General features: G+C 59.9%; 1 protein-coding gene across 3 annotated transcripts in view; it reads right to left on the reverse strand.

The window, feature by feature from the left end:
* The window catches only part of DNMT3A (DNA methyltransferase 3 alpha), a 103,866-nt gene extending 92,813 nt beyond the window's left edge, over positions 1-11,053 (reverse strand). The window contains exon 1 of one of the 3 annotated variants that reach the window (XM_070428808.1): positions 11,002-11,053. The gene's annotated coding sequence lies outside the window, so the exon portion shown is untranslated. Of the gene's footprint in view, positions 1-10,130; positions 10,215-10,670; positions 10,755-11,001 lie in introns of those variants that run through there. The other 2 variants (XM_070428806.1, XM_070428807.1) reach the window with 2 other exon arrangements.
* Between the last annotated feature and the right edge of the window lie 1,264 nt (positions 11,054-12,317).

Below are 12,317 nucleotides of genomic sequence, written 5' to 3' on the forward strand. Positions count from 1 at the left end.
ATTGTGGGGAGCCCCTGAGAGGCCCCAGCTCAGGGCCCCAAATCATCAGCACCTCTCATGCACATGGAACACACGCCTGCTTAAGTCACTTCCCCGCTCAGAAGTCTCCGCGGGTTGCTTCCCGTTATGGAACAAAATGTGCCTGTCTTTCTAAGCCATCACGCTGCACCCTGCCCCTCCCTGGCCTCCACCTCCAGGACTGGTGACAGGCTCCCTCCTTCTGCCAGCCTGGCCCAGCCCAGGCTCCACGGGCAAACCTTACAGCCCTCTCGTCTCCACCCCACTTCCCTCCTCCCACGTGAGGCACTCCCAGGTTCTCGAGACCTTCCCCAACTTGTATCCTCACCGTGGATGGCATCTCCACCCACACAGCTGGTGAGCCACAAACCAGGCTCCATGGGCAAACGCTCACTGCCTTCAAGTCCACACGCCCTGACTCACCGTACTCCCCACCCCTCAGCTGTTCCTACAGCTCTGCTTCCTATCTGCCTCACAGAGCACCCCTCCTCCAGGCCCACACTGCGGCTCCCTGGACTTGTGCACCGGCCTTCTGCCTGGGTTCCCTGGCCCCATTTTTCCTGTCCAGTTTCTCTTCCTTGATGCCCCAGAATGACCTTTCTAAGATATAAATACGAGCATGTTTCCCCAAGCCCAGCACCTATCAATGGGTAACATCCCAGCCTTCCACGGTCCAGCTCTGGCCCAGTCCTCCAGCCTCGCATCCCATCGTTCCTCAAATGCCATCACTCCGGCCACATCAGGTCAGAAAATGCCCTTGGCCACCTGGCTAACTGCTCCCCACCCTTCAAGACTCCACTCAAGCGTCACCTCCTTTAGAAAGACTTTCCGGATCTCCCTTTGCCCTGAATGATGTCCCTTCTCAGACCCTCCCCTCATCCCCGCCCCCCCCCCCCCCCCCCCCCCCCCCCCCCCCCCCCCGCCCCGCGCGCCCTGCCGTGCTGCCAGATCTCTCCACCCACCAATGATGTAATGGTTGCCCTCTCTAGACTCTCACCTCTGCTGTGGGCTCCTTGAGGACCAGCTAGTCCCTTTCATCTTTGTAGCCAGTGCCTGGCACATAGTAGGTCTTTAGCAAAAAGATGATCTTTATTTGTGGGTTTGAAGCAAGGGCCCTCCCATGAGAAAACCGGAGAGCTGCCAGGCCTGCCAACTCGGGGCCCTTGCATCTCACCATGATGAACCCCGGCTCCCTGAGTCGAGGCTGCGTGGAGGGTGTTGACAGAAGAAAACGCAGAGGCAACTGCCCAGCCCCACTGGGCTTCCCAGGGGAGCTTCCAGTACCAGGCAGGCCCTCAGGCCACCAGCAGCGTTAGGCTGGGACCCACCAGCATGTGAAGAGGATGGCAGCAAGCACCACATTGTTGCTGGTAATAAAACCATTAGGAGCCCGTGCAGTGTTGCCAGCTGCCAGCTGTGGTCTGGACCCTCCCATGCCTCTAGGCCAGGGGGCAGAGCCAGCCCTGCCAGCAGGCCCAGAACCCAGAGGAGAAGCCACGGCTGGCTCTGGGCCCAAAGAGACCAGAGGGCAGGGAGGGAGAGGGCTTGGGGCTTGGGGGACCTGCTGGGTCCCCAGTGAGAGACTGACGAAGTCCATCCAGACTGAAGGCCCAAGATCAGATGGCCAGGGCTGGGGGACTCAGATCAACCAGCCAAACCCTGGCTTTACGGAGGCGGGACTGGAGGCTCCAAGACTCCTAAAGAGTGAGGAACACGACAGGCAACATTTGTAGGCTCTTATCGTGCACAGGGGTCTTCACACACAGTCCCTAAAGTCACCCTCGTGCAGTCCTGTCATGACCCCATTGAAAGAAAAGGAACTCAAACCTCTTGAACACCTACTATGTGCCAGGCACAGTGCTGTCTGTTTTCCTAACATATTTCATTTGATTCAGGTAAGATGTGGATACTCTTCTTATCCTTGATGGAAAACCTGCAGCTCAAAGATGTTTGTCTCGAAGTAACTGATAAGCAGTGGGGAGGTCCACGGAGGGGCCAGCTCTGTGCTTGTTTCCATGCTACTGTCCTTTTCTTTCTCTTCCTACCTTATTCCAGGGCGGGGCCAAACAATTATACACACCCTTCCTCATGTCATATTCAACAGGGAAGCCTCAGAGGGGAAAGCAAGCTCCTAGAGCAGCGGTTCTCAACCTGTGGGTCGCGACCCCTTTGGGGGTCGAACGACCCTTTCACAGGGGTCGCCTAAGACCATCGGAAAACACATATATAATTACATATTGTTTTGTGATTAATCAGTATGCTTTAATTATGTTCAATTTGTAACAATGAAATTGGGGGTCACCACAACATGAGGAACTGTATTAAAGGGTCGCGGCATTAGGAAGGTTGAGAACCACTGTCCTAGAGAGTACTCACGGGTGGTGACTGGGCTGGGGGAGGGGGCTGTGGAAGGGGGAGGTGGATGTTGTTGCCAATAAACAGGCAGAGGAATTGCTATCTGTCCCTCCTCACCTCTCCACCCTGTCACCTGGGTCTCTGCCACCTGCTCATGGCCTCAGATCACAGAGCCGGGGACAGTTTGAGGCCACATGCCCGATGAATTCCCCAGGCATCCCTTCCACTCCCTGGTGGAGCCTCCTGAAACCCCATTTGGTCCTCCATCCGTCAGCCTATGCTCACACCTGGCCCAGGCCCGGGTCATACCTTCAGTTTCCAGGGAACCATAGATTGAAGCCTTTTGGGAAAACCCTCAATGATTTGTTTCCCATCCTGGATCAGAACTGAGAGTTTCAAGTCACCACCCTATAAAGCTAACTTGGTCCACTGCCCTGGTATGTACCCAGGTGCAGCCAGCTGCCTGCTGGCTACTCTCGCCCAGTCCCTCCAAGCCCAGGCCTTCGCTTGGAGGCCTCAGTGTCTGCAGTACTTCTCCCTGCAACCTTCCCAGAGAAGACAAGTACCTGAGCAGCCCTACCCTTGGCTGTCAGTCTCCAAGCCAGTTTTTTATCCATCATAGAAAGAATCCATCCTTCCAGCCCTAGGGTGACTCAAATTTTTTTCATGTTCTTATCCAGAAGCTTTAAAAAATGTGATTTTATTTTTGTTGTTGTCATTAACAGAGCAACACGTGTGCATTGACAGTTTTTCAAAGGTTACAAAGTATACAAAGTAAAAAGGCAAAGTCTTTGCTGACAGGTTTGCTGTGTCCCCCTCGAGATGACTTTTCCTATGTAGGTACAGCCTACAAATGTATAGATTCATATATATTTAAAGATTCACAAAAACAAGACTATACTCTGCATATAGTTTTTTGGGGTAATCCAACCTCATATCATGGACATCTACGCGTCAGAATAGACATGCTTACTACCCCATTTCAAAGGCTTTGGGGAATCTAAACAGATCTCCCTTTATCCATAAATTTATCCTTTCAGAATCTATAATTCTAATCACACGGGACCATTCCTTCCAGAGGTCCCTTCCCAACAGGTCTGCTTGCTGGGGCCGTTGGAGGATCCCACCCCTGGCACAGGCCAGAGCACCCTCACCTGCTCCTCCCTGGGTCCTCTGGGGAACCTCGGGGGGGGGGGAAGCTTGTCGCAGGTCCCCCCGCATGGGCGTTCCTGGACATTCACTATGCCTGGGCCCACATGCAACCCACAGTCCAGTAAGCCACAGATCTGACCCCACCACCCCATAATATCCCTCCTAAGCAACTGCTAACCTTTTCAAGTGAGGACCACTGGCACACTGGGATCTAGCTGATCTATTAGGTCTAGAATACCTTCTGCACTGACCCCCTGACCCACCTACACAGTAACACAACAGTAAGAGCACAGAATAGGAGTCAGGACGCCCAAGTTCCAGCTCTCCAGTTATGAGTTGTTTGAGATGTTCCTCTATCCCCTCTGAGCACCCAGTCAGGACAGCTAACAACTGGCTCAGAATTTAAAATGACCTTGACATTTGAAACAGAGAGGGAAGATCAATAGGGATGACAATGAGCAGGGCCATGACCGCAAAGAGAAAATAGGAACCTGGTAATAGATGCAAATAGGCTGAGAAGCAGTAGGGGTCAGAGGGGACCACAGCAGGATGGGGACGGGCGATGCTCAGTTACAGTTAAAAAAAAATTCCACTCCCCCCTGGGATTTGGCTAGGAAAGCCCCGGGCCTGCGCACCTCCTCCCCCGCCGCTGTCCTCCAGACAGGCCTGCGATGTGATCAGCAAGGGAGATGTGGCCTGTCGGGCCCTGACCACTGGCTGTCCTCATTCTGGGCTGCCAGGCACCTGCAGCCACACCTGGGGCACAGCTGCCAGGAGAGGGCACATCCCCTTGGAGTTGAAGGCTCAGTTCTGCCGCGTGTGAAGCGGGGAGGCGGGAGGGCAGGGCAGAGTCAGGTTCTGCACCCCCATCCACAGCCCCTTGCAGAAATATTCTGGAAGCTGGGGCACCCCAACCTGGGGGAGGGGATGTAAGTGGGACATGGACACCGTGATGCAATCACTGACATGCAGACCTTACCCTGGCTGGTGTTCCCCTTCATCACAACCCCCCAGGGTTGGTGTAATTTAAACCCTGCTCTGTTTCTCTCCAAGTCTGAACTCTTACGCTCTCTAGACTACAGACTATAAAGGAAGCATCAAGATTCTAGGCCAACAGCTCATTGGCCCCTTCCCCTCTCTCCCTTTCCTCCCTCTGTGCTGTCCCCACCCTCCCCCACAAAGCCACCACAAGCAGATCAGTTCAGGGTGATTCTTCACGGGCCACATAGGAGTTACAGAACACAGGGCCCACTCTCCCCAAATCAATCTAGGGCCTCAGCCTGGCTCTCAGCACACCTGAGGCTCTGTCTCCCCAGTGGCTCCCCCACACTCCAGCCACCCTATCCCCAACTACCTAGCTTCATCCTCTCAGCCTAGAAACCGTCCCTCTGTGTTGAAGCCTATCTCACATGCCACCTCCTCCAAGAAGCCCCTCGGATCCCCTCAGTTGGTGGTGACCTGTCCTTTGAGCACTTTATTTCTCCCTGCCCTGTGACCCTGGTCTGTGGTCATTGGTTGGGCACACCTTAAACTCACTGTGTGTCCCCTCAAAGCCTAGCACACAGCCTTGCCCACAGGAAGTGCTTAGTAAGTCTCTGGAAACAAATATACTGCACTCAGAACAGAATCAGAATAGAGCTGAAGCTGCGTTGTGAGGGATTGGAGGTGAATACAAAGACAACCTGTTGACAATGCGACTTGTTAAACTCGGGAACAGATTGCTAAGTGGCTCTGAGGAGCCGCCCACCTCTGAAGATTTTTCAATCAGAAGCAGCATTTTTGTCATCCGTCCAAGATTTTGCAAAAGAGGCAGGAAGGTGGACAAGACTTCTCAAGGCACTTCCTGCCGTGCCGGTCCACGTAAGCTGCCCACATAACGAAAATAATCACGGCCAGCTAACACCGAGCACTTATGCCCCGCACATCCTCTCGCTCAATCCTCACGACCTCTGAGGGCAGCCTGGTCTTACTTCCCTGGCACAGGTGAGGAAGCTGAGGAGAAGTCAGCGGCCCCACATCCCACAGCTGGGAAGCGTCAGAACGCAGCTTCTTCTGACTCCTTGGCCCTCACTTCAGTGGCCTTGAAACAGGCTTATGTCTAAGCAAGTTGGATTTGTGCCCACACAGAAAGATGTGTACACAAAAACATGCACAGGGGACCACGTGTACCACACCCTGTCCTGCCCACACCCTTAGCCAAGTGAAGGCAGGCTCGGCCACACACACATAGCCTCGACACCGCAAGGATCTCGGGTTTTGTAGTTTTAGGGAATAAATTAGTCAAAGACAGAAATGACGGAAAACGAGCCCTCAGCCCTCGGTATTTGAGTGGGGAGGAATCTGGCACCTTAGTTTACTACTGAAGTCCGGCGGAACAGCAAAGCAAAGCACACAGGCCCAGAGACGCCCGGTCTCAAAGGGCAAGCAGGCTCCAGACAGGCCCCACTGTCTCTCACATACCGGAAGGGAAGTAGAATAGATTCCTGCAGGCCATGCCTTGGCCCTGACTATTGCCTGTTCCCAAGCTAGAGGCCAGCGATGCACCCACCATCAGTGGGGCATTGGGTGGGAAAGGGCACATGGGCACCAAGTCAGGGGCCCCAAGGCCACCCAGGAGAAGGGAGCAGGAAGTGCAGAGGGCAAGGAGCATGTGACAGGCTCACAACTGGCCCTCTGGCCTCAGGCTCAGGGTAGCACTGGAAGGAAGGGGGCCTAGTCTCACGCGCAAACAGCCCCCAACCCAGCTCCAAGTATTCTCAGGGCTCAACGTTCTCTTTCAACCCTAAATTCTAAGGCTTGGATTCTAATGGTAACATTTCAGGCCCAAGGATGGGAGAGGGTGGTCTATTTTTCACTCCATGAGAGAACCAGCAAAACTGTTCTCAGAGCCCTAACCGGTCTGGCTCAGTGGATAGAGCGTCAGCCTGCGGACTCAAGGGTCCCAGGTTCGATTCTGGTCAAGGGCATGTACCTGGGTTTCGGGCACATCCCCAGTAAGGAGTGTGCAGGAGGCAGCTGATCGATGTATCTCTCTCATCGATGTTTCTAACTCTCTATCCCTCTCCCTTCCTCTCTGTAAAAAATCAATAAAATATATATTTTTTTAAAAACTGCTCTCAGAGTCCCCTTTTTATTTGGTTCCTCCCCCCCCCACCCCCACCCCAAGGAGCCTTGAATATACTTGAGCCTAAGGAACTGGCCTAAAAGTAGGCGAAGGCCATTTGGGGAAGGCGGAGCGACAGCAAGCAGAAGGGAGCAAGGCCCCAAACCTTCCGCTACTAAGGAGAGGACAGGGACTAAAAACAGATGTGCAGCAAGCTTCCCTGCCATTCAGCAGACGCCCATGGAGGCTCCAGAGGGGCAACGCAGAGGCAGCCGAGGCAAGGTCCCTGTCCCATGGACACCACAGACTGGGAAGAGAGAAAACAGGCAGGGCAGCAGCCCAGGAGAGCTGTGCGGGGCACCGTCTCAGTCCCCCCTTCTTCCTGGCCAGGTCTCCCTGGGCAAGTGTTTTCCAGCTGGTCCTGTCTTTTACAGAAGACCAATGGCACCGATGTGTGTGACTGTGATCGTAAAACATTCATGAGAGACTCAAGTGCTTACTCTAAATTGGACCTGGGAAGAAACCTCAGAAATTATGCACACACACAGAATTACACGTAACCTCCGGAAGGACACGCACGTCTGAAGTCTTACACCAGAAGCTGAACTTTTCTACACCAAGCATGTCAAATCCGGCTGCGAGTTTGACATGCTTGTGGAGTCAGATGTGACAAGCCTGTGTCCTGCAGGGTGCCCTCCCCTCACACCACCTCTGCTCTCAAAGGTCCATCCCCCCAGGGAGGGGGGGCTGCTCTCTCACAGACCTCCTCTCCCGGGAAGCCTTTCTTGATTACTGTTGTGAGGGGGGGGGGGGCAGCGGGGGGGGGGGGGACCACCCTGCCCCCTTTCCTGGGTCTGCAATTCCACCATGGGAATCAGAGCCATAGAATTTAGAAGTCGGAATGGACCTTTAAGGTCCAGCCCAACCTCCACCCCACAGAGGAATCCTGTCCATAGACACCCTGACAGATGGCCACCGTCAGCCGGCCTCTCCTCGGCGTCTCCAGCGCCTGGGGAGTGGTCCTTGCACTGCGGACTTACTCCTTGAGTCTAGCAGGAATTCGCCGTTCCTAAGGTGGGCCTCCGATGGCAGGCAGGCCCGGGTGCCTGGGAAGGAGAGCCAACAGAGCCCCAGTCAGCCTGAGCCTGGGGCTCTGCCTCTGGTAAGCAGCTGAAGACAAGCACCCAGGAGCGGGACAAGGGTCTGGAGAGGGAGCCAGGGCCCAGAGAAGTGGGGCCCCGAAGGGAGGCAGGCAGGCAAGCGCACACAGGCTCACACTTTCACAGAGCTAGCTGCCTCTCCAACAGCCCAACAGGGGCCTCAACGTGACCTGGGGGCGGAGGGGGACCACCTCGACGCAGAGACCAAAGCTTCCAAGCCCAGGCAGCTCCTGCAAACCACCAGGAGATGGCCCCTGCCAACGGAGGGGGGCAGCCCAAAGAGGGCCCGCCTGACAGCTGGGCTCCCCCAAATCCCACAGGCCGGTCCTCACACTCCAGCGACGACGCTTAAGGAGAAAAAGCTTCCCCGGCTGCAGCTGTCACATCTGCCGGGGAGGGAGGAGGCACAACTGCGGCGCAGCACCTGATCCCAGGATCCCTTCGCAGCCGCCAGCCCAGGAGGCCGGTTCGGCCGCTGGCAGCCCTGGGTGAAACCTGAAGACTCAACAGTCCCCCAGGGATGCTGATGGCAGCCTTTGGGCACGGCAGCGAGGGGCAAGCTGGGTCACAGGGCAGAGGGCGCGTCTCGGGCGGGCGGGCTCCGTCCCCCGCTGGCTGGCGGGGAGGAGGGCCGAGCGGTGCGCTTCGGGGCCAGGGCCTCCCTCCGGCCTGCGCAGCCCCAGCTGCCCAGCGGGGTGCAGGACGCCATCTTAGGTCAAGGTGCAGCCACGGGGGGCTCCCCTCGGAGGCTGGGAAGGGAGCCCCTGAGAACTGACGGGCCCCATTCCCCACCCAAGGCGCCAACACCTCCTCAACTGGCTTTGCAGTGGAGAGAGGAGGCGGAAGGACGGAGGGGATGGGAGAGAGGGGGGAAAACAGAGGTGGGGTGGGAAGGGAGTGGGTTCCCCAAGAAGGGAGGCTCCAGGAAAGCCAAACGAAGTTTGGCAGCCGGAGGACGGCGGGCCCCAGCGATGAGGGGTTGGGGGAGGCGGGGGGGGGGGGGGGGGGGGCGGGACCTGGACCCGCGCCAGCTCGGTCCGCGCCGAGGGGGAGGGAGGACAGGGCGGCCTGGGGGAGGGGAGCGGGGTGAGGGCGGGACACGGACCGGGGCCGCCTGGGCTCCGAAGCCGCGGACTCCGGGGCGTGGGGACTTGGGCCGAAGACCCCGATCTGCAGCCGCGGGCGGCCTCGTCCTTCACGGTGCAGACACGAAGCTTTCAAGGACACGTCTGCACCGGCCCGGCGGGGATGCGTGTTCGTGTGCGCGGACGGGGTGTTTCTGCTGCCGGGGCGACCCCGGACGCCCCCACCCGCGCACGCGGCTCCCGGTCCGCCCCGCAGCTCCCGCGGCCCGTGTTCCGGCCCCCCCTCCCGGCCGGGATGTTCGCCCGCCCCCGCCCCGCCCCCACACTGCGGCGCCACCGCCTCTGCCACCGCCGCCGCCCCGGCTCCCAGCTCCCACGGCCCGGCGGGGGCAGGGAGGAGCCAGGCACGACGTGCCCCCTCCCGCGCACTGACCAGCCTTCTCCGGGGAGGTGTGCCCCCCGAGTGGCGCCCTCCCCACCCCCGTCGCCCCTCCCGGAGCCACTGGCAACCCGCACCCCCAGCCACAGGTGGCCGGAGGAGGATCGTGGCGCCGTGTTCCCCGGGCCCGGGCCCCCGATTACCCCTCGGACCGCCCCGGGGGCCTCCCGGGTCCCCCCTCCCGCCCGGCCGAGGAGGGCCGGGAACCGGGGGGAGGGGCGGGGGGCCGGGTCGTGCCAGGCTGCCATTTTCTGCCGCCGCGGCGGAACCCGCCCCCTTCCTCCGCTCCCCGCGGGCCGCGGCGGGAGCGGATCATTCCCGGTCGGGGGTCCGCGCCCTCTAGCGCCCCGGCCGCAGGCCCCAGGCGGGGCTCCGGGGCTGGCGCAGGGCCGGAAGGCGGGGGTGGCCGGTCCCGAGCCCCTGCGGCAGCGCAGAGCGGGGCACCGCGGCGGAGGCCAGCGGCGGAGGGCCCCCCCCCTCCCCCCCGCGGCATTGTATAGACTTGAACTTGAGCCCGGGGCGGAGCGGGGGCGGGGAGGGGGCTCCGCGCTGGGAGCAGCCGGGACGGGAGGGGGCGCCTGCCGAGCCCGCGGTGACATAAACAAACCCTCAAACGCCCCGCACCGCGCCAGCCAGCCTGGTCCGCCGTCTCCGCCCGCAGCCTTGGCCCCGCGGAGCGCCCGGCGCCGAGTTGCTGGGGTCCGGGAGCGTGCCCCGAGCCGGGCACTGCCCGCCGCCGTGCCCCCCAACCCGGCCTCCCCTCCTCCTCGCCCGCCTCCGGGCCGGCCGCCCGGACCGCCGGTAGCGGCGCCCATTACCGTGTGGCCGGTGGGGTCAGGCCGGCCCGGCTGCGCGCCCTGGTGCTGCGGCGCCCGCGTCCTCTGGTCTTGACGCCGCCGCCGCCCGCGCGCCCGCCCTCCCTCCGCTCGCTGTCGCGCTCCCTCTCTCCGCCTCCTCCGCCGGGTCCCCCCCTCCCACCACTTCTCTCCGCCTTCCTCCTTCCCTCCCTCCGGCCGCCCGCGGGCCCAGGCCTCCACCCGCTGCTCGCCCCCCGCGGCCGCGCTGGCCAGGGGCCCCGGCGCTGCGGAGCCGGCCCGGGAGGCAGCGCCGACTGGGGGGCCCTGGGGCGCCGCAGCGGGAGCGGCCTGGGCGCGCGGCCGGTCCTAGCGCCCTCGGTCCGACTTCCTGGCCTCTGCGGGCCCGCGGGGGGTCCCCGCACGCTGCTAGGCGGAGGGCAGGACCCCCAGCACCCCGACCCTGCTTGGCCTGAGCACCTCGCCTCGGCCGGGCTCCGGGCCCCTCCGCCGGGGCCCGGACTGCAGCCACCACCCACCCACCCCCGCGAGGCGCTCTGCTACCTGGCGCAGCCTCGGCGCAGGGTCCCCGCATCCAGCACTGGCCGCAGGGACAGCGGCCCCTCCTCTCCGGGCCGTGTCAAGTGCCTCCCTCCCGCAGTCCGCGGAGCCCCCAGCCGCCTTCGCCCTGCAGTTCTCCCGACCTCCACCAGAGCCCACTGCACTCTGCCCGCCTCAGCACCGGGGCCGGGGACAGCAGCGCCGCAACTCCCACCCGCCCGCCACCCCCGCCAGGTGCCGCGGGCCGGTGGAGGCCGCCCACTCAACAGGGCCAAGGTCGGGGCGCCAGGCGGCTACAGGATGAGCCCCCTTGAGGGGGGTGAGCTCCCTGTACCTGGAAGTGTCCAAGAAGTGCCCTCCGTTGGGCAGTGGAAGACCAAAAGATTTCACGGAATTGGAGGTTGAACTAAATGACATTGACGATCCCTTCCGGGTCTGAGATTCTGTGCGCACCTACACACAACCTCACACTTACCCCGTTGTCATGGGGGCTGTTTCTGTTTCCCACCGAGTTCTCAGGACGCCATGTTTCTGATTTGGGGCATCTCTGTCTACTTCCAACAACACAGTCACCCTCCGCTCATCACTCTCCCAGCTGCCACTTTTGGGGCTTGAGGCTTGCCCCCCCCCTCCCCCCGCCCGCACTCTCTCTCCCCCTCCTCGCCCACCCCCCTCGGCTTCTGCTTTCGTCGACACCAGCCACCCCCATTCCACCCAGCACTTCAGCTACATGGAAGTGCCCTGAGCTTCCTGCCCCAAGACATGGTGTGCTCCCTTCCCCAGGCACCCACTGCCCCACTTGTGGGCAGGGGCACTTTCCTGCCCCCCCCCCCCTCCCACCAGCTTCACCCCTTCAGGGTCACAGGAACAGAGTTACCAAACTCTTTGGGACATGGAGCTGACCTTTCATCCAAGAGGTTGTCCTTCTGGAAGCCCATGAATGCTTGCAGGTCCTTTATTCCGCCCCACTTCCTGAACCTCAAGATCAGGGGCCACTCAGCACACAATTTCCGGGCCTTTTCCAGTGTCACCTGCACTCAAGTGGTCACCCTATGCCACTGATGTTAAGCCCTGCTAGCCATGATCTCCATCTATCCAGTTCCAGAGATTCGCCAGGGTCCTTCCATGAGGACAGGGACCTCATCTGTCATCTCTGTAGCCCAGCACTCAGCACATAGTAGGCTGTCAAGAAATCTTGGTTAAATGAATATGAGCATCGCAGGCCCTTGCCACCTTGTTTTTGATGTCAAGATGGGCATCCACAAACACACTAAAGCAGTGGTTCTCAACCTTCTGGCCCTTTAAATACAGTTCCTCATGTTGTGACCCAACCATAAAATTATTTTCGTTGCTACTTCATAACTGTAATGTTGCTACTGTTATGAATCATAATGTGAATATCTGATATGCAGGATGGTCTTAGGCGACCCCTGTGAAAGGGTCGTTCGACCACCAAAGGGGTCGCGACCCACAGGTTGAGAACCGCTCCTCTAAAGCTTGGCTAAGGGGACGATCCTGTTTAGAAAGATGGCTGCCATTCCTCTCCCTTCCTCAAGGGCGTATATAATACTGCCTCCAAATAGCAGAGACTGTTCAGTGAGTCTCACCTGTGCACCAGGCACCTGAGTTGGCATTTCCCCCTTAGTCCTT

Source organism: Myotis yumanensis, unplaced genomic scaffold (genome assembly GCF_028538775.1).
Source record: "Myotis yumanensis isolate MYYU_CA2020_CCGP unplaced genomic scaffold, mMyoYum1.0.hap1 SCAF_11, whole genome shotgun sequence".
NCBI lineage: Eukaryota > Metazoa > Chordata > Mammalia > Chiroptera > Vespertilionidae > Myotis > Myotis yumanensis.